At 41.7% G+C, this 22895-nt stretch overlaps 1 pseudogene; it reads right to left on the bottom strand.

The window, feature by feature from the left end:
• Window positions 1-359: 359 nt before the first annotated feature.
• The window catches only part of LOC124021073, a 69552-nt pseudogene continuing 47016 nt past the window's right edge, over window positions 360-22895 (bottom strand).

The raw sequence follows: 22895 nt of genomic DNA, 5'->3' as shown, positions 1-22895 counted from the left end.
AGGGTAGGGGGAGAGTAGAGGGTAGGGTAGAGGGGATGTTAGGGTAGAGGGTAGGGTAAAGGGGAGGGTAGGGTAGAGGGTAGAGGGTAGGGTAGAGGGGAGGGTAGGGGGTAGGGTAGAGGGTAGGGTAGAGGGTAGGGTAGAGGGGAGGGTAGGGGGTAGGGTAGAGGGTAGAGGGTAGGGTAGAGGGTAGGGTAGGGTAGAGGGTAGGGTAGGGTAGAGGGTAGGGTAGAGGGTAGGGTAGAGGGTAGGGTAGAGGGTAGGGTAGAGGGTAGGGTAGGGGTAGGGGCGTGACAGCGTTTGGATCACACTTGGTTGAGAAACTGATTCTGCAAACAATAAAAAAATATACAAACGAATCCCAAAAATTCCTGTTTTTATTTCAAACGCATTTCATGGAAACAATGTCAAGACAAAAAACAAAAACACATGAATGAAATATGAGAAAAATAAAAGACCACATTTAGTATCCCTCTCTGAAGAAATAAAACCCCCAGAACTGAGGTGATGCAGAACTGGGTTCTCTCTGAAACACACAGGGAACATGTTCGTCCTACCAGGGTCTATAGCGGTTACCTCTCGCCTGACCCGAGTCTAGGAATCCCTTCCACAACACCCCGGCAGCATCCCACAGTAACACCTTATTCCCTATGTAGTGCAGCAGATTAGAGCAGAGACCTACGGGCCCTTCCTGAAGCGCTTGAAGAGCGGGTGGATGTTGTTACCCAGGTGGGCCCGGCTGCCTCTAGAGCGATACTCCATGTAGACAGAATCATCAGCCCCAGACATGGAGCTCATGGTACCTGGCCTCCGTTGGAACTGGAGAGAGAGAGAGAGGTTAGAATATAGAACTGGGGAGAGAGAGAGAGAGGTTAGAATATAGAACTGGAGAGAGAGAGAGAGGTTATAATATAGAACTGGAGAGAGAGAGAGAGGTTAGAATATAGAACTGGAGAGAGAGAGAGAGGTTAGAATATAGAACTGGAGGAGAGAGAGAGAGAGAGGTTAGAATATAGAACTGGAGAGAGAGAGGTTAGAATATAGAACTGGAGAGAGAGAGGTTAGAATATAGAACTGGAGAGAGAGAGGTTAGAATATAGAACTGGAGAGAGAGAGAGAGGTTAGAATATAGAACTGGAGAGAGAGAGGTTAGAATATAGAACTGGAGAGAGAGAGAGAGGTTAGAATATAGAACTAGAGAGAGAGAGGTTAGAATATAGAACTGGAGGAGAGAGAGAGAGGTTATAATATAGAACTGGGGAGAGAGAGAGAGGTTAGAATATAGAACTGGAGGAGAGAGAGAGGTTAGAATATAGAACTGGAGGAGAGAGAGAGAGAGAGAGGTTAGAATATAGAACTGGAGAGAGAGAGAGAGGTTAGAATATAGAACTGGAGAGAGAGAGAGAGGTTAGAATATAGAACTGGAGAGAGAGAGGTTAGAATATAGAACTGGAGAGAGAGGTTAGAATATAGAACTGGAGAGAGAGAGAGGTTAGAATATAGAGCTGGAGAGAGAGAGAGAGGTTAGAATATAGAACTGGAGAGAGAGAGAGAGGTTAGAATATAGAACTGGAGAGAGAGAGAGAGGTTAGAATATAGAACTGGAGAGAGAGAGAGAGGTTATAATATAGAACTGGAGAGAGAGAGAGAGGTTATAATATAGAACTGGAGGAGAGAGAGAGAGAGGTTAGAATATAGAACTGGAGGAGAGAGAGAGAGAGATTAGAATATAGAACTGGAGAGAGAGGGGTTCGAATATAGAACTGGAGAGAGAGAGAGAGGTTAGAATATAGAACTGGAGAGAGAGAGGTTAGAATATAGAACTGGAGAGAGAGAGAGGTTAGAATATAGAACTGGAGAGAGAGAGAGAGGTTAGAATATAGAGCTGGAGAGAGAGAGAGAGGTTAGAATATAGAACTGGAGAGAGAGAGAGAGGTTAGAATATAGAACTGGAGAGAGAGAGGTTAGAATATAGAACTGGAGAGAGAGAGAGAGGTTAGAATATAGAACTGGAGGAGAGAGAGAGAGGTTAGAATATAGAACTGGAGAGAGAGAGGTTAGAATATAGAACTGGAGAGAGAGAGAGAGAGAGGTTAGAATATAGAACTGGAGAGAGAGAGGTTAGAATATAGAACTGGAGAGAGAGAGAGAGGTTAGAATATAGAACTGGAGAGAGAGAGAGAGAGGTTAGAATATAGAACTGGGGAGAGAGAGAGGTTAGAATATAGAACTGGAGAGAGAGAGGTTAGAATATAGAACTGGAGAGAGAGAGAGAGGTTAGAATATAGAACTGGAGAGAGAGAGGTTAGAATATAGAACTGGAGAGAGAGAGGTTAGAATATAGAACTGGGGAGAGAGAGAGAGGTTAGAATATAGAACTGGAGAGAGAGAGAGAGGTTAGAATATAGAGCTGGAGAGAGAGAGAGAGGTTAGAATATAGAACTGGAGAGAGAGAGAGAGGTTAGAATATAGAACTGGAGAGAGAGGTTAGAATATAGAACTGGAGAGAGAGGTTAGAATATAGAACTGGAGAGAGAGGTTAGAATATAGAACTGGAGAGAGAGGTTAGAATATAGAACTGGAGAGAGAGGTTAGAATATAGAACTGGAGAGAGAGGTTAGAATATAGAACTGGAGAGAGAGGTTAGAATATAGAACTGGAGAGAGAGGTTAGAATATAGAAGTGGAGAGAGAGAGAGGTTAGAATATAGAACTGGAGAGAGAGAGAGAGAGAGAGGTTAGAATATAGAACTGGAGAGAGAGAGAGAGAGAGGTTAGAATATAGAACTGGAGGGAGAGAGAGAGAGAGAGAGAACTGGAGAGAGAGAGAGAGAATAGAGAGAGAGAGAGAGAGGTTAGAATATAGAACTGGAGAGAGAGAGAGTTAGAATATAGAACTGGAGAGAGAGAGAGGTTAGAATATAGAACTGGAGAGAGAGAGGTTAGAATATAGAACTGGAGAGAGAGAGAGAGAGAGAGAGAGAGAGAGAGAGGTTAGAATATAGAACTGGAGGGGGAGAGAGAGTTTAGAATATAGAACTGGAGGAGAGAGAGAGAGAGAGGTTAGAATATAGAACTGGAGAGAGAGAGAGAGAGGTTAGAATATAGAACTGGAGAGAGAGAGGTTAGAATATAGAACTGGAGAGAGAGAGAGTTTAGAATATAGAACTGGAGGAGAGAGAGAGTTTAGAATATAGAACTGGAGGAGAGAGAGTTTAGAATATAGAACTGGAGAGAGAGAGAGAGAGAGATATAGAGAGAGAGAGAGAGAGAGAGAGAGAGAGGTTAGAATATAGAACTGGAGGAGAGAGAGAGAGAGAATATAGAACTGAGAGAGAGAGAGAGAGAGAGAGAGAGAGAGAGAGAGAGAGAGAGAGGTTATAATATAGAACTGGAGAGAGAGAGAGAGTTAGAATATAGAACTGGAGGGGGAGAGAGGTTAGATTATAGAACTGGAGGAGAGAGAGAGTTAGATTATAGAACTGGAGGGGAGAGAGAGAGAGTTAGATTATAGAACTGGAGAGAGAGAGATTAGATTATAGAACTGGAGAGAGAGAGAGGTTATAATATAGAACTGGAGGGGGAGAGAGAGGTTAGAATATAGAACTGGAGGAGAGAGAGAGGTTAGAATATAGAACTGGAGAGAGAGAGGTTAGAATATAGAACTGGAGGGGGGAGAGAGGTTAGAATATAGAACTGGAGAGAGAGAGGTTAGAATATAGAACTGGAGAGAGAGAGAGAGGTTAGAATATAGAACTGGAGGGGGGAGAGAGGTTAGATTATAGAACTGGAGGAGAGAGAGAGGTTAGAATATAGAACTGGAGAGAGAGAGAGAGGTTAGATTATAGAACTGGAGGAGAGAGAGAGATTACAATATAGAACTGGAGAGAGAGGTTAGAATATAGAACTGGAGGAGAGAGAGAGGGTAGAATATAGAACTGGAGGGGAGAGAGGTTAGAATATAGAACTGGAGAGAGAGGTTAGAATATAGAACTGGAGAGAGAGAGAGAGAGAGAGAGAGAGAATATAGAAGAGAGAGAGAGAGAGAGAGAGAGAGAGAGAGAGAGAGAGAGAGAGAGAGTTTAGAATATAGAACTGGAGTGGAGAGTGAGAGAGAGAGATAGTTTAGAATATAGAACTGGAGAGAGAGTTTAGAATATAGAACTGGAGAGAGAGGTTAGAATATAGAACTGGAGAGAGAGAGTTAGAATATAGAACTGGAGGAGAGAGAGAGTTTAGAATATAGAACTGGAGAGAGAGTTTAGAATATAGAACTGGAGAGAGAGTTTAGAATATAGAACTGGAGGAGAGAGAGAGAGGTTAGAATATAGAACTGGAGAGAGAGGTTAGAATATAGAACTGGAGAGAGAGAGAGAGAGAGAGATTAGAATATAGAACTGGAGAGAGAGGGGTTAGAATATAGAACTGTAGAGAGAGAGAGAGTTTAGAATATAGAACTGGAGAGAGAGGTTAGAATATAGAACTGGAGAGAGAGAGAGGTTAGAATATAGAACTGGAGAGAGAGAGAGAGAGAGATTAGAATATAGAACTGGAGAGAGAGAGGTTAGAATATAGAACTGGAGAGAGAGAGAGGTTAGAATATAGAACTGGGGAGAGAGAGAGAGTTTAGAATATAGAACTGGGGAGAGAGAGAGAGTTTAGAATATAGAACTGGAGAGAGAGAGAGAGGTTAGAATATAGAACTGGGGAGAGAGAGAGAGTTTAGAATATAGAACTGGGGGAGAGAGAGAGAGGTTAGAATATAGAACTGGGGAGAGAGAGAGAGGTTAGAATATAGAACTGGGGGAGAGAGAGAGAGGTTAGAATATAGAACTGGGGAGAGAGAGAGAGGTTAGAATATAGAACTGGAGAGAGAGAGGTTAGAATATAGAACTGGAGGAGAGAGAGAGGTTAGAATATAGAACTGGAGAGAGAGAGAGGTTAGAATATAGAACTGGAGAGAGAGAGAGAGAGGTTAGAATATAGAACTGGAGGAGAGAGAGGTTATAATATAGAACTAGAGAGAGAGAGAGAGAGGTTAGAATATAGAACTGGAGAGAGAGGTTAGAATATAGAACTGGAGAGAGAGAGAGAGGTTTATAATATAGAACTGGAGAGAGAGGTTAGAATATAGAACTGGAGGAGAGAGAGAGGTTAGAATATAGAACTGGAGAGAGAGAGAGAGAGAGAGAGAGAGAGAGAGTTTAGAATATAGAACTGGAGAGAGAGATTAGAATATAGAACTGGAGAGAGAGAGGTTAGAATATAGAACTGGAGAGAGAGAGGTTAGAGAGAGAGAGGTTAGAATATAGAACTGGAGGAGAGAGAGAGGTTAGAATATAGAACTGGAGAGAGAGGTTAGAATATAGAACTGGAGAGAGAGAGAGAGAGAGAGAGAGAGAGGTTAGAATATAGAACTGGAGAGAGGTTAGAATATAGAACTGGAGGAGAGAGAGAGGTTATAATATAGAACTAGAGGGGAGAGAGAGGTTAGAATATAGAACTAGAGGGGAGAGAGAGTTTAGAATATAGAACTGGAGGTGAGAGAGAGAGAGGTTAGAATATAGAACTGGAGAGAGGTTAGAATATAGAACTGGAGGAGAGAGGGAGGTTATAATATAGAACTAGAGGGGAGAGAGAGGTTAGAATATAGAACTAGAGGGGAGAGAGAGTTTAGAATATAGAACTGGAGGTGAGAGAGAGAGAGGTTAGAATATAGAACTGGAGGAGAGAGAGAGGTTAGAATATAGAACTGGAGGAGAGAGAGAGGTTAGAATATAGAACTAGAGGGGAGAGAGAGGTTATAATATAGAACTGGAGAGAGAGAGAGAGAGAGAGAGAGAGAGAGAGAGAGAGAGGTTAGAATATAGAACTGGAGGAGAGAGGTTAGAATATAGAACTAGAGAGAGAGAGGTTAGAATATAGAACTGGAGAGAGAGAGAGAGAGAGAGAGAGAGAGAGAGAGAGAGAGAGAGAGGTTAGAATATAGAGCTGGAGAGAGAGAGAGAGGTTAGAATATAGAACTGGAGAGAGAGAGAGAGGTTAGAATATAGAACTGGAGAGAGAGAGAGAGGTTAGAATATAGAACTGGAGAGAGAGAGAGAGGTTATAATATAGAACTGGAGAGAGAGAGAGGTTATAATATAGAACTGGAGGAGAGAGAGAGAGAGGTTAGAATATAGAACTGGAGGAGAGAGAGAGAGAGATTAGAATATAGAACTGGAGAGAGAGGGGTTCGAATATAGAACTGGAGAGAGAGAGAGAGGTTAGAATATAGAACTGGAGAGAGAGAGGTTAGAATATAGAACTGGAGAGAGAGAGAGGTTAGAATATAGAACTGGAGAGAGAGAGAGAGGTTAGAATATAGAGCTGGAGAGAGAGAGAGAGGTTAGAATATAGAACTGGAGAGAGAGAGAGAGGTTAGAATATAGAACTGGAGAGAGAGAGGTTAGAATATAGAACTGGAGAGAGAGAGAGAGGTTAGAATATAGAACTGGAGGAGAGAGAGAGAGAGGTTAGAATATAGAACTGGAGAGAGAGGTTAGAATATAGAACTGGAGAGAGAGAGAGAGAGAGGTTAGAATATAGAACTGGAGAGAGAGAGGTTAGAATATAGAACTGGAGAGAGAGAGAGGTTAGAATATAGAACTGGAGAGAGAGAGAGAGGTTAGAATATAGAACTGGAGAGAGAGAGGTTAGAATATAGAACTGGAGAGAGAGAGGTTAGAATATAGAACTGGAGAGAGAGAGAGAGGTTAGAATATAGAACTGGAGAGAGAGGTTAGAATATAGAACTGGAGAGAGAGAGGTTAGAATATAGAACTGGGGAGAGAGAGAGAGGTTAGAATATAGAACTGGAGAGAGAGAGAGAGGTTAGAATATAGAGCTGGAGAGAGAGAGAGAGGTTAGAATATAGAACTGGAGAGAGAGAGAGAGGTTAGAATATAGAACTGGAGAGAGAGGTTAGAATATAGAACTGGAGAGAGAGGTTAGAATATAGAACTGGAGAGAGAGGTTAGAATATAGAACTGGAGAGAGAGGTTAGAATATAGAACTGGAGAGAGAGGTTAGAATATAGAACTGGAGAGAGAGGTTAGAATATAGAACTGGAGAGAGGTTAGAATATAGAACTGGAGAGAGAGTTAGAATATAGAAGTGGAGAGAGAGAGGTTAGAATATAGAACTGGAGAGAGAGAGAGAGAGAGAGGTTAGAATATAGAACTGGAGAGAGAGAGAGAGAGAGAGGTTAGAATATAGAACTGGAGGGGGAGAGAGAGAGAGAGAGAGAGAGAGAGAGAGAGAGAGAGAGAGAGAGAGAGAGAGAGAGAGAGGTTAGAATATAGAACTGTAGAGAGAGAGAGAGGTTAGAATATAGAACTGGAGAGAGAGAGAGGTTAGAATATAGAACTGGAGAGAGAGAGGTTAGAATATAGAACTGGAGAGAGAGAGAGAGAGAGAGAGAGAGAGAGAGGTTAGAATATAGAACTGGAGGGGGAGAGAGAGTTTAGAATATAGAACTGGAGGAGAGAGAGAGAGAGAGGTTAGAATATAGAACTGGAGAGAGAGAGAGAGAGGTTAGAATATAGAACTGGAGAGAGAGAGGTTAGAATATAGAACTGGAGAGAGAGAGAGTTTAGAATATAGAACTGGAGGAGAGAGAGAGTTTAGAATATAGAACTGGAGGAGAGAGAGAGTTTAGAATATAGAACTGGAGAGAGAGAGAGAGAGAGAGAGAGAGAGAGAGAGAGAGAGAGAGAGAGAGAGAGAGAGTTAGAATATAGAACTGGAGGAGAGAGAGAGAGAGAGAGAGAGAGAGAGAGAGAGAGAGAGAGAGAGAGAGAGAGAGAGGTTATAATATAGAACTGGAGAGAGAGAGAGAGTTAGAATATAGAACTGGAGGGGGAGAGAGGTTAGATTATAGAACTGGAGGAGAGAGAGGTTAGATTATAGAACTGGAGGGGAGAGAGAGAGAGGTTAGATTATAGAACTGGAGAGAGAGAGAGATTAGATTATAGAACTGGAGAGAGAGAGAGGTTATAATATAGAACTGGAGGGGGAGAGAGAGGTTAGAATATAGAACTGGAGGAGAGAGAGAGGTTAGAATATAGAACTGGAGAGAGAGAGGTTAGAATATAGAACTGGAGGGGGGAGAGAGGTTAGAATATAGAACTGGAGAGAGAGAGGTTAGAATATAGAACTGGAGAGAGAGAGAGAGGTTAGAATATAGAACTGGAGGGGGGAGAGAGGTTAGATTATAGAACTGGAGGAGAGAGAGAGGTTAGAATATAGAACTGGAGAGAGAGAGAGAGAGAGGTTAGATTATAGAACTGGAGGAGAGAGAGAGATTACAATATAGAACTGGAGAGAGAGGTTAGAATATAGAACTGGAGGAGAGAGAGAGGGTAGAATATAGAACTGGAGGGGGAGAGAGAGGTTAGAATATAGAACTGGAGAGAGAGGTTAGAATATAGAACTGGAGAGAGAGAGAGAGAGAGAGAGAGAGAGAGAGAGAGAGAGAGAGAGAGAGAGAGAGAGAGAGAGAGAGAGAGAGAGAGAGAGTTTAGAATATAGAACTGGAGTGGAGAGTGAGAGAGAGAGATAGTTTAGAATATAGAACTGGAGAGAGAGTTTAGAATATAGAACTGGAGAGAGAGGTTAGAATATAGAACTGGAGAGAGAGGTTAGAATATAGAACTGGAGGAGAGAGAGAGTTTAGAATATAGAACTGGAGAGAGAGTTTAGAATATAGAACTGGAGAGAGAGTTTAGAATATAGAACTGGAGGAGAGAGAGAGAGGTTAGAATATAGAACTGGAGAGAGAGGTTAGAATATAGAACTGGAGAGAGAGAGAGAGAGAGATTAGAATATAGAACTGGAGAGAGAGGGGTTAGAATATAGAACTGTAGAGAGAGAGAGAGTTTAGAATATAGAACTGGAGAGAGAGGTTAGAATATAGAACTGGAGAGAGAGAGAGGTTAGAATATAGAACTGGAGAGAGAGAGAGAGAGAGATTAGAATATAGAACTGGAGAGAGAGAGGTTAGAATATAGAACTGGAGAGAGAGAGAGGTTAGAATATAGAACTGGGGAGAGAGAGAGTTTAGAATATAGAACTGGGGAGAGAGAGAGTTTAGAATATAGAACTGGAGAGAGAGAGAGAGGTTAGAATATAGAACTGGGGAGAGAGAGAGTTTAGAATATAGAACTGGGGGAGAGAGAGAGAGGTTAGAATATAGAACTGGGGAGAGAGAGAGAGGTTAGAATATAGAACTGGGGAGAGAGAGAGGTTAGAATATAGAACTGGGGAGAGAGAGAGGTTAGAATATAGAACTGGAGAGAGAGAGGTTAGAATATAGAACTGGAGGAGAGAGAGAGGTTAGAATATAGAACTGGAGAGAGAGAGAGAGGTTAGAATATAGAACTGGAGAGAGAGAGAGAGAGGTTAGAATATAGAACTGGAGGAGAGAGAGAGGTTATAATATAGAACTAGAGAGAGAGAGAGAGAGGTTAGAATATAGAACTGGAGAGAGAGGTTAGAATATAGAACTGGAGAGAGAGAGAGAGGTTTATAATATAGAACTGGAGAGAGAGGTTAGAATATAGAACTGGAGGAGAGAGAGAGGTTAGAATATAGAACTGGAGAGAGAGAGAGAGAGAGAGAGAGAGAGAGAGTTTAGAATATAGAACTGGAGAGAGAGATTAGAATATAGAACTGGAGAGAGAGAGGTTAGAATATAGAACTGGAGAGAGAGAGGTTAGAGAGAGAGGGTTAGAATATAGAACTGGAGGAGAGAGAGGTTAGAATATAGAACTGGAGAGAGAGGTTAGAATATAGAACTGGAGAGAGAGAGAGAGAGAGAGAGGAGAGTTAGAATATAGAACTGGAGAGAGGTTAGAATATAGAACTGGAGGAGAGAGAGAGGTTATAATATAGAACTAGAGGGGAGAGAGGTTAGAATATAGAACTAGAGGGGAGAGAGAGTTTAGAATATAGAACTGGAGGTGAGAGAGAGAGAGGTTAGAATATAGAACTGGAGAGAGGTTAGAATATAGAACTGGAGGAGAGAGGGAGGTTATAATATAGAACTAGAGGGGAGAGAGAGGTTAGAATATAGAACTAGAGGGGAGAGAGAGTTTATAATATAGAACTGGAGGTGAGAGAGAGAGAGGTTAGAATATAGAACTGGAGGAGAGAGAGAGGTTAGAATATAGAACTGGAGGAGAGAGAGAGGTTAGAATATAGAACTAGAGGGGAGAGAGAGGTTATAATATAGAACTGGAGAGAGAGAGAGAGAGAGAGAGAGAGAGAGAGAGAGAGAGAGAGAGAGGTTAGAATATAGAACTGGAGGAGAGAGGTTAGAATATAGAACTAGAGAGAGAGAGGTTAGAATATAGAACTGGAGAGAGAGAGAGAGAGAGAGAGAGAGAGAGAGAGAGAGAGAGGTTAGAATATAGAACTAGAGGGGAGAGAGAGGTTAGAATATAGAACTAGAGGGGAGAGAGAGGTTAGAATATAGAACTGGAGGGGAAAGAGAGTTGATAAGGTTTTAAAGGATTTAAATGCCTGACTTCAGAACTTGACAGACCAGATGCGTTTCCCATGCTGGACAGACAGAAGTCAAACCAGAACGGATGTCCACATTTCATTGATTGATTGATTGATTGATAAGAGGTGTGTATACATACCATTGGCCGTCCATTCTCTCCGATGACCACTTCCTCCTCTGCGTCGAGGTCTGTAGCAGCCAGAACCTTCTGGAGAAGCTGATACTGCTCCTCTCTGGAGGAGAACATCAGATTATCCTCCTCCATCCCCGCCATTTTAGTGATGACCTGGTAGAGAGGAGGAGATTAGGGAGGAGGAGGAGGAGAGATAGGAGGAGGACAGAGAGAGAGGGGGAAGGACATAGATTAGATCAGTGCTTAATTTGAGCCGGAGCAAACTAGAGCACTCTTCCCCCAACTCTGTGATCAGGTCAAACTAAAAATACTTTTTTCTTGAAAGTATGTTCCGGAACCTCAGAATTCCAATGTTCCAGAACCTCAGAGTTCCAATGTTCCCGGAACCTCAGAGCTCCAATGTTCCCGGAACCTCAGAGCTCCAATGTTCCCGGAACCTCAGAGCTCCAATGTTCCCGGAACCTCAGAGCTCCAATGTTCCGGAACCTCAGAGCTCCAATGTTCCGGAACCTCAGAGCTCCAATGTTCCGGAACCTCAGAGCTCCAATGTTCCGGAACCTCAGAGCTCCAATGTTCCGGAACCTCAGAGCTCCAATGTTCCGGAACCTCAGAGCTCCAATGTTCCCGGAACCTCAGAGCTCCAATGTTCCGGAACCTCAGAGCTCCAATGTTAGGTTAGTATTGTATAGTATCAGACCTCTGGTCTCTTGGTACTGTAGGGTTAGTATTGTATAGTATCGGACCTCTTGGTACTGTAGGGTTAGTATTGTATAGTATCAGACCTCTTGGTACTGTAGGGTTAGTATTGTATAGTATCAGACCTCTGGTCTCTTGGTACTGTAGGGTTAGTATTGTATAGTATCAGACCTCTTGGTACTGTAGGGTTAGTATTGTATAGTATCGGACCTCTGGTCTCTTGGTACTGTAGGGTTAGTATTGTATAGTATCAGACCTCTTGGTACTGTAGGGTTAGTATTGTATAGTATCAGACCTCTTGGTACTGTAGGGTTAGTATTGTATAGTATCAGACCTCTGGTCTCTTGGTACTGTAGGGTTAGTATTGTATAGTATCGGACCTCTGGTCTCTTGGTACTGTAGGGTTAGTATTGTATAGTATCAGACCTCTTGGTACTGTAGGGTTAGTATTGTATAGTATCAGACCTCTGGTCTCTTGGTACTGTAGGGTTAGTATTGTATAGTATCGGACCTCTGGTCTCTTGGTACTGTAGGGTTAGTATTGTATAGTATCAGACCTCTGGTCTCTAGGTACTGTAGGGTTAGTATTGTATAGTATCAGACCTCTTGGTACTGTAGGGTTAGTATTGTATAGTATCGGACCTCTTGGTACTGTAGGGTTAGTATTGTATAGTATCAGACCTCTTGGTGCTGTAGGGTTAGTATTGTATAGTATCAGACCTCTTGGTACTGTAGGGTTAGTATTGTATAGTATCGGACCTCTTGGTACTGTAGGGTTAGTATTGTATAGTATCAGACCTCTTGGTACTGTAGGGTTAGTATTGTATAGTATCAGACCTCTGGTCTCTTGGTACTGTAGGGTTAGTATTGTATAGTATCGGACCTCTTGGTACTGTAGGGTTAGTATTGTATAGTATCAGACCTCTGGTCTCTTGGTACTGTAGGGTTAGTATTGTATAGTATCGGACCTCTGGTCTCTTGGTACTGTAGGGTTAGTATTGTATAGTATCAGACCTCTGGTCTCTTGGTACTGTAGGGTTAGTATTGTATAGTATCAGACCTCTTAGTACTGTAGGGTTAGTATTGTATAGTATCAGACCTCTTGGTACTGTAGGGTTAGTATTGTATAGTATCAGACCTCTGGTCTCTTGGTACTGTAGGGTTAGTATTGTATAGTATCAGACCTCTGGTCTCTTGGTACTGTAGGGTTAGTATTGTATAGTATCGGACCTCTTGGTACTGTAGGGTTAGTATTGTATAGTATCGGACCTCTTGGTACTGTAGGGTTAGTATTGTATAGTATCGGACCTCTTGGTACTGTAGGGTTAGTATTGTATAGTATCAGACCTCTTGGTACTGTAGGGTTAGTATTGTATAGTATCGGACCTCTTGGTGCTGTAGGGTTAGTATTGTATAGTATCAGACCTCTGGTCTCTTGGTACTGTAGGGTTAGTATTGTATAGTATCGGACCTCTTGGTACTGTAGGGTTAGTATTGTATAGTATCAGACCTCTTGGTACTGTAGGGTTAGTATTGTATAGTATCGGACCTCTGGTCTCTTGGTACTGTAGGGTTAGTATTGTATAGTATCAGACCTCTTGGTACTGTAGGGTTAGTATTGTATAGTATCGGACCTCTGGTCTCTTGGTACTGTAGGGTTAGTATTGTATAGTATCAGACCTCTGGTCTCTTGGTACTGTAGGGTTAGTATTGTATAGTATCAGACCTCTGGTCTCTTGGTACTGTAGGGTTAGTATTGTATAGTATCGGACCTCTTGGTGCTGTAGGGTTAGTATTGTATAGTATCGGACCTCTTGGTACTGTAGGGTTAGTATTGTATAGTATCAGACCTCTTGGTACTGTAGGGTTAGTATTGTATAGTATCAGACCTCTGGTCTCTTGGTACTGTAGGGTTAGTATTGTATAGTATCAGACCTCTTGGTGCTGTAGGGTTAGTATTGTATAGTATCAGACCTCTTGGTACTGTAGGGTTAGTATTGTATAGTATCGGACCTCTGGTCTCTTGGTACTGTAGGGTTAGTATTGTATAGTATCGGACCTCTGGTCTCTTGGTACTGTAGGGTTAGTATTGTATAGTATCGGACCTCTTGGTACTGTAGGGTTAGTATTGTATAGTATCGGACCTCTGGTCTCTTGGTACTGTAGGGTTAGTATTGTATAGTATCAGACCTCTTGGTACTGTAGGGTTAGTATTGTATAGTATCGGACCTCTGGTCTCTTGGTACTGTAGGGTTAGTATTGTATAGTATCGGACCTCTGGTCTCTTGGTACTGTAGGGTTAGTATTGTATAGTATCGGACCTCTGGTCTCTTGGTACTGTAGGGTTAGTATTGTATAGTATCAGACCTCTTGGTACTGTAGGGTTAGTATTGTATAGTATCGGACCTCTGGTCTCTTGGTACTGTAGGGTTAGTATTGTATAGTATCAGACCTCTGGTCTCTTGGCACTGTAGGGTTAGTATTGTATAGTATCGGACCTCTGGTCTCTTGGTACTGTAGGGTTAGTATTGTATAGTATCGGACCTCTTGGTACTGTAGGGTTAGTATTGTATAGTATCAGACCTCTGGTCTCTTGGTACTGTAGGGTTAGTATTGTATAGTATCAGACCTCTTGGTACTGTAGGGTTAGTATTGTATAGTATCGGACCTCTGGTCTCTTGGTACTGTAGGGTTAGTATTGTATAGTATCAGACCTCTGGTCTCTTGGTACTGTAGGGTTAGTATTGTATAGTATCGGACCTCTTGGTACTGTAGGGTTAGTATTGTATAGTATCGGACCTCTTGGTACTGTAGGGTTAGTATTGTATAGTATCAGACCTCTTGGTACTGTAGGGTTAGTATTGTATAGTATCGGACCTCTTGGTGCTGTAGGGTTAGTATTGTATAGTATCAGACCTCTTGGTACTGTAGGGTTAGTATTGTATAGTATCAGACCTCTTGTCTCTTGGTACTGTAGGGTTAGTATTGTATAGTAACGGACCTCTGGTCTCTTGGTGCTGTAGGGTTAGTATTGTATAGTATCAGACCTCTGGTCTCTTGGTACTGTAGGGTTAGTATTGTATAGTATCAGACCTCTTGGTACTGTAGGGTTAGTATTGTATAGTATCAGACCTCTGGTCTCTTGGTACTGTAGGGTTAGTATTGTATAGTATCAGACCTCTGGTCTCTTGGTACTGTAGGGTTAGTATTGTATAGTAACGGACCTCTGGTCTCTTGGTACTGTAGGGTTAGTATTGTATAGTAACGGACCTCTGGTCTCTTGGTACTGTAGGGTTAGTATTGTATAGTAACGGACCTCTGGTCTCTTGGTACTGTAGGGTTAGTATTGTATAGTAACGGACCTCTGGTCTCTTGGTACTGTAGGGTTAGTATTGTATAGTATCAGACCTCTTGGTACTGCAGGGTTAGTATTGTATAGTAACGGACCTCTGGTCTCTTGGTACTGTAGGGTTAGTATTGTATAGTAACGGACCTCTTGGTACTGTAGGGTTAGTATTGTATAGTATCGGACCTCTTGGTACTGTAGGGTTAGTATTGTATAGTATCAGACCTCTTGGTACTGTAGGGTTAGTATTGTATAGTATCAGACCTCTGGTCTCTTGGTACTGTAGGGTTAGTATTGTATAGTATCGGACCTCTTGGTACTGTAGGGTTAGTATTGTATAGTATCAGACCTCTTGGTACTGTAGGGTTAGTATTGTATAGTAACGGACCTCTGGTCTCTTGGTACTGTAGGGTTAGTATTGTATAGTAACGGACCTCTTGGTACTGTAGGGTTAGTATTGTATAGTATCGGACCTCTTGGTACTGTAGGGTTAGTATTGTATAGTATCGGACCTCTTGGTACTGTAGGGTTAGTATTGTATAGTATCGGACCTCTGGTCTCTTGGTACTGTAGGGTTAGTATTGTATAGTATCGGACCTCTTGGTACTGTAGGGTTAGTATTGTATAGTATCAGACCTCTTGGTACTGTAGGGTTAGTATTGTATAGTATCGGACCTCTGGTCTCTTGGTACTGTAGGGTTAGTATTGTATAGTATCAGACCTCTGGTCTCTTGGTACTGTAGGGTTAGTATTGTATAGTATCGGACCTCTTGGTACTGTAGGGTTAGTATTGTATAGTATCAGACCTCTTGATACTGTAGGGTTAGTATTGTATAGTATCAGACCTCTTGGTACTGTAGGGTTAGTATTGTATAGTATCGGACCTCTGGTCTCTTGGTACTGTAGGGTTAGTATTGTATAGTATCAGACCTCTTGGTACTGTAGGGTTAGTATTGTATAGTATCAGACCTCTTGGTACTGTAGGGTTAGTATTGTATAGTATCAGACCTCTTGGTACTGTAGGGTTAGTATTGTATAGTATCAGACCTCTTGGTACTGTAGGGTTAGTATTGTATAGTATCAGACCTCTTGGTACTGTAGGGTTAGTATTGTATAGTATCGGACCTCTTGGTACTGTAGGGTTAGTATTGTATAGTATCAGACCTCTTGATACTGTAGGGTTAGTATTGTATAGTATCAGACCTCTTGGTACTGTAGGGTTAGTATTGTATAGTATCGGACCTCTTGGTACTGTAGGGTTAGTATTGTATAGTAACGGACCTCTGGTCTCTTGGTACTGTAGGGTTAGTATTGTATAGTATCGGACCTCTTGGTACTGTAGGGTTAGTATTGTATAGTATCGGACCTCTTGGTACTGTAGGGTTAGTATTGTATAGTATCGGACCTCTGGTCTCTTGGTACTGTAGGGTTAGTATTGTATAGTATCGGACCTCTTGGTACTGTAGGGTTAGTATTGTATAGTATCGGACCTCTTGGTACTGTAGGGTTAGTATTGTATAGTATCAGACCTCTGGTCTCTTGGTACTGTAGGGTTAGTATTGTATAGTATCAGACCTCTGGTCTCTTGGTACTGTAGGGTTAGTATTGTATAGTATCGGACCTCTGGTCTCTTGGTACTGTAGGGTTAGTATTGTATAGTATCAGACCTCTTGGTGCTGTAGGGTTAGTATTGTATAGTATCGGACCTCTTGGTACTGTAGGGTTAGTATTGTATAGTATCGGACCTCTGGTCTCTAGGTACTGTAGGGTTAGTATTGTATAGTAACGGACCTCTGGTCTCTTGGTACTGTAGGGTTAGTATTGTATAGTATCAGACCTCTTGGTACTGTAGGGTTAGTATTGTATAGTATCGGACCTCTGGTCTCTTGGTACTGTAGGGTTAGTATTGTATAGTAACGGACCTCTTGGTACTGTAGGGTTAGTATTGTATAGTATCAGACCTCTTGGTACTGTAGGGTTAGTATTGTATAGTATCAGACCTCTTGGTACTGTAGGGTTAGTATTGTATAGTATCGGACCTCTTGGTGCTGTAGGGTTAGTATTGTATAGTATCGGACCTCTGGTCTCTTGGTACTGTAGGGTTAGTATTGTATAGTATCAGACCTCTTGGTACTGTAGGGTTAGTATTGTATAGTATCGGACCTCTGGTCTCTTGGTACTGTAGGGTTAGTATTGTATAGTATCAGACCTCTGGTCTCTTGGTACTGTAGGGTTAGTATTGTATAGTATCAGACCTCTTGGTACTGTAGGGTTAGTATTGTATAGTATCGGACCTCTTGGTACTGTAGGGTTAGTATTGTATAGTATCGGACCTCTTGGTACTGTAGGGTTAGTATTGTATAGTATCAGACCTCTTGGTACTGTAGGGTTAGTATTGTATAGTATCAGACCTCTTGGTACTGTAGGGTTAGTATTGTATAGTATCGGACCTCTGGTCTCTTGGTACTGTAGGGTTAGTATTGTATAGTATCAGACCTCTTGGTACTGTAGGGTTAGTATTGTATAGTATCGGACCTATTGGTACTGTAGGGTTAGTATTGTATAGTAACGGACCTCTGGTCTCTTGGTACTGTAGGGTTAGTATTGTATAGTAACGGACCTCTGGTCTCTTGGTACTGTAGGGTTAGTATTGTATAGTATCAGACCTCTTGGTACTGTAGGGTTAGTATTGTATAGTATCGGACCTCTTGGTACTGTAGGGTTAGTATTGTATAGTATCGGACCTCTGGTCTCTTGGTACTGTAGGGTTAGTATTGTATAGTATCAGACCTCTTGGTACTGTAGGGTTAGTATTGTATAGTATCGGACCTCTTGGTACTGTAGGGTTAGTATTGTATAGTATCGGACCTCTTGGTACTGTAGGGTTAGTATTGTATAGTATCAGACCTCTTGGTACTGTAGGGTTAGTATTGTATAGTATCAGACCTCTTGGTACTGTAGGGTTAGTATTGTATAGTATCGGACCTCTGGTCTCTTGGTACTGTAGGGTTAGTATTGTATAGTATCAGACCTCTTGGTACTGTAGGGTTAGTATTGTATAGTATCGGACCTATTGGTACTGTAGGGTTAGTATTGTATAGTAACGGACCTCTGGTCTCTTGGTACTGTAGGGTTAGTATTGTATAGTAACGGACCTCTGGTCTCTTGGTACTGTAGGGTTAGTATTGTATAGTATCAGACCTCTTGGTACTGTAGGGTTAGTATTGTATAGTATCGGACCTCTTGGTACTGTAGGGTTAGTATTGTATAGTATCGGACCTCTGGTCTCTTGGTACTGTAGGGTTAGTATTGTATAGTATCAGACCTCTTGGTACTGTAGGGTTAGTATTGTATAGTATCAGACCTCTGGTCTCTTGGTACTGTAGGGTTAGTATTGTATAGTATCGGACCTCTTGGTACTGTAGGGTTAGTATTGTATAGTATCAGACCTCTTGGTACTGTAGGGTTAGTATTGTATAGTATCAGACCTCTTGGTACTGTAGGGTTAGTATTGTATAGTATCGGACCTCTTGGTACTGTAGGGTTAGTATTGTATAGTATCAGACCTCTTGGTACTGTAGGGTTAGTATTGTATAGTATCGGACCTCTTGGTACTGTAGGGTTAGTATTGTATAGTATCAGACCTCTTGGTACTGTAGGGTTAGTATTGTATAGTATCGGACCTCTTGGTACTGTAGGGTTAGTATTGTATAGTAACGGACCTCTGGTCTCTTGGTACTGTAGGGTTAGTATTGTATAGTATCGGACCTCTGGTCTCTTGGTACTGTAGGGTTAGTATTGTATAGTATCGGACCTCTTGGTACTGTAGGGTTAGTATTGTATAGTATCAGACCTCTTGGTACTGTAGGGTTAGTATTGTATAGTATCAGACCTCTGGTCTCTTGGTACTGTAGGGTTAGTATTGTATAGTATCAGACCTCTTGGTACTGTAGGGTTAGTATTGTATAGTATCGGACCTCTTGTCTCTTGGTACTGTAGGGTTAGTATTGTATAGTATCAGACCTCTTGGTACTGTAGGGTTAGTATTGTATAGTATCAGACCTCTGGTCTCTTGGTACTGTAGGGTTAGTATTGTATAGTATCAGACCTCTTGGTACTGTAGGGTTAGTATTGTATAGTATCAGACCTCTTGGTACTGTAGGGTTAGTATTGTATAGTATCGGACCTCTGGTCTCTTGGTACTGTAGGGTTAGTATTGTATAGTATCAGACCTCTTGGTACTGTAGGGTTAGTATTGTATAGTATCAGACCTCTTGGTACTGTAGGGTTAGTATTGTATAGTATCGGACCTCTGGGCTCTTGGTACTGTAGGGTTAGTATTGTATAGTATCGGACCTCTTGGTACTGTAGGGTTAGTATTGTATAGTATCGGACCTCTTGGTACTGTAGGGTTAGTATTGTATAGTATCAGACCTCTTGGTACTGTAGGGTTAGTATTGTATAGTATCGGACCTCTGGTCTCTTGGTACTGTAGGGTTAGTATTGTATAGTATCGGACCTCTGGTCTCTTGGTACTGTAGGGTTAGTATTGTATAGTATCGGACCTCTGGTCTCTTGGTACTGTAGGGTTAGTATTGTATAGTATCAGACCTCTTGGTACTGTAGGGTTAGTATTGTATAGTATCAGACCTCTTGGTACTGTAGGGTTAGTATTGTATAGTATCGGACCTCTTGGTACTGTAGGGTTAGTATTGTATAGTAACGGACCTCTGGTCTCTTGGTACTGTAGGGTTAGTATTGTATAGTATCAGACCTCTTGGTACTGTAGGGTTAGTATTGTATAGTATCGGACCTCTGGTCTCTTGGTACTGTAGGGTTAGTATTGTATAGTAACGGACCTCTGGTCTCTTGGTACTGTAGGGTTAGTATTGTATAGTATCGGACCTCTTGGTACTGTAGGGTTAGTATTGTATAGTATCAGACCTCTTGGTACTGTAGGGTTAGTATTGTATAGTATCGGACCTCTTGGTACTGTAGGGTTAGTATTGTATAGTAACGGACCTCTGGTCTCTTGGTACTGTAGGGTTAGTATTGTATAGTATCAGACCTCTTGGTACTGTAGGGTTAGTATTGTATAGTATCGGACCTCTTGGTACTGTAGGGTTAGTATTGTATAGTATCAGACCTCTTGGTACTGTAGGGTTAGTATTGTATAGTATCAGACCTCTTGGTACTGCAGGGTTAGTATTGTATAGTAACGGACCTCTTGGTACTGTAGGGTTAGTATTGTATAGTATCGGACCTCTTGGTACTGTAGGGTTAGTATTGTATAGTATCGGACCTCTTGGTACTGTAGGGTTAGTATTGTATAGTATCGGACCTCTGGTCTCTTGGTACTGTAGGGTTAGTATTGTATAGTATCGGACCTCTGGTCTCTTGGTACTGTAGGGTTAGTATTGTATAGTATCAGACCTCTTGGTACTGTAGGGTTAGTATTGTATAGTATCAGACCTCTTGGTACTGTAGGGTTAGTATTGTATAGTAACGGACCTCTGGTCTCTTGGTACTGTAGGGTTAGTATTGTATAGTAACGGACCTCTGGTCTCTTGGTACTGTAGGGTTAGTATTGTATAGTATCAGACCTCTTGGTACTGTAGGGTTAGTATTGTATAGTATCGGACCTCTGGTCTCTTGGTACTGTAGGGTTAGTATTGTATAGTAACGGACCTCTGGTCTCTTGGTACTGTAGGGTTAGTATTGTATAGTATCGGACCTCTTGGTACTGTAGGGTTAGTATTGTATAGTATCAGACCTCTTGGTACTGTAGGGTTAGTATTGTATAGTATCGGACCTCTTGGTACTGTAGGGTTAGTATTGTATAGTAACGGACCTCTGGTCTCTTGGTACTGTAGGGTTAGTATTGTATAGTATCAGACCTCTTGGTACTGTAGGGTTAGTATTGTATAGTATCGGACCTCTTGGTACTGTAGGGTTAGTATTGTATAGTATCAGACCTCTTGGTACTGTAGGGTTAGTATTGTATAGTATCAGACCTCTTGGTACTGCAGGGTTAGTATTGTATAGTAACGGACCTCTTGGTACTGTAGGGTTAGTATTGTATAGTATCGGACCTCTTGGTACTGTAGGGTTAGTATTGTATAGTATCGGACCTCTTGGTACTGTAGGGTTAGTATTGTATAGTATCGGACCTCTGGTCTCTTGGTACTGTAGGGTTAGTATTGTATAGTATCGGACCTCTGGTCTCTTGGTACTGTAGGGTTAGTATTGTATAGTATCGGACCTCTTGGTACTGTAGGGTTAGTATTGTATAGTATCGGACCTCTGGTCTCTTGGTACTGTAGGGTTAGTATTGTATAGTATCGGACCTCTGGTCTCTTGGTACTGTAGGGTTAGTATTGTATAGTATCAGACCTCTTGGTACTGTAGGGTTAGTATTGTATAGTATCGGACCTCTTGGTACTGTAGGGTTAGTATTGTATAGTATCGGACCTCTTGGTACTGTAGGGTTAGTATTGTATAGTATCGGACCTCTTGGTACTGTAGGGTTAGTATTGTATAGTATCAGACCTCTGGTCTCTTGGTACTGTAGGGTTAGTATTGTATAGTATCGGACCTCTGGTCTCTTGGTACTGTAGGGTTAGTATTGTATAGTATCAGACCTCTTGGTACTGTAGGGTTAGTATTGTATAGTATCAGACCTCTTGGTACTGTAGGGTTAGTATTGTATAGTATCGGACCTCTTGTCTCTTGGTACTGTAGGGTTAGTATTGTATAGTATCGGACCTCTTGGTACTGTAGGGTTAGTATTGTATAGTATCGGACCTCTTGGTACTGTAGGGTTAGTATTGTATAGTATCGGACCTCTGGTCTCTTGGTACTGTAGGGTTAGTATTGTATAGTATCGGACCTCTTGGTACTGTAGGGTTAGTATTGTATAGTATCGGACCTCTTGGTACTGTAGGGTTAGTATTGTATAGTATCAGACCTCTTGGTACTGTAGGGTTAGTATTGTATAGTATCAGACCTCTGGTCTCTTGGTACTGTAGGGTTAGTATTGTATAGTAACGGACCTCTGGTCTCTTGGTACTGTAGGGTTAGTATTGTATAGTATCGGACCTCTTGGTACTGTAGGGTTAGTATTGTATAGTATCAGACCTCTGGTCTCTTGGTACTGTAGGGTTAGTATTGTATAGTATCAGACCTCTTGGTACTGTAGGGTTAGTATTGTATAGTATCGGACCTCTGGTCTCTTGGTACTGTAGGGTTAGTATTGTATAGTATCAGACCTCTTGGTACTGTAGGGTTAGTATTGTATAGTATCAGACCTCTTGGTACTGTAGGGTTAGTATTGTATAGTATCGGACCTCTGGTCTCTTGGTACTGTAGGGTTAGTATTGTATAGTATCAGACCTCTTGGTACTGTAGGGTTAGTATTGTATAGTATCAGACCTCTTGGTACTGTAGGGTTAGTATTGTATAGTATCGGACCTCTGGTCTCTTGGTACTGTAGGGTTAGTATTGTATAGTATCGGACCTCTGGTCTCTTGGTACTGTAGGGTTAGTATTGTATAGTATCGGACCTCTTGGTACTGTAGGGTTAGTATTGTATAGTATCGGACCTCTTGGTACTGTAGGGTTAGTATTGTATAGTATCGGACCTCTTGGTACTGTAGGGTTAGTATTGTATAGTATCGGACCTCTGGTCTCTTGGTACTGTAGGGTTAGTATTGTATAGTATCGGACCTCTTGGTACTGTAGGGTTAGTATTGTATAGTATCAGACCTCTTGGTACTGTAGGGTTAGTATTGTATAGTATCGGACCTCTGGTCTCTTGGTACTGTAGGGTTAGTATTGTATAGTATCAGACCTCTTGGTACTGTAGGGTTAGTATTGTATAGTATCAGACCTCTGGTCTCTTGGTACTGTAGGGTTAGTATTGTATAGTATCGGACCTCTTGGTGCTGTAGGGTTAGTATTGTATAGTATCGGACCTCTGGTCTCTTGGTACTGTAGGGTTAGTATTGTATAGTATCAGACCTCTTGGTACTGTAGGGTTAGTATTGTATAGTATCGGACCTCTGGTCTCTTGGTACTGTAGGGTTAGTATTGTATAGTAACGGACCTCTTGTCTCTTGGTACTGTAGGGTTAGTATTGTATAGTATCAGACCTCTTGGTACTGCAGGGTTAGTATT

This window comes from Oncorhynchus gorbuscha, unplaced genomic scaffold (assembly GCF_021184085.1).
Source record: "Oncorhynchus gorbuscha isolate QuinsamMale2020 ecotype Even-year unplaced genomic scaffold, OgorEven_v1.0 Un_scaffold_1037, whole genome shotgun sequence".
Lineage (NCBI taxonomy): Eukaryota > Metazoa > Chordata > Actinopteri > Salmoniformes > Salmonidae > Oncorhynchus > Oncorhynchus gorbuscha.
Note: the sequence above shows the minus strand (reverse complement) of the source record. Positions and strands in the feature narration are given on the sequence as shown.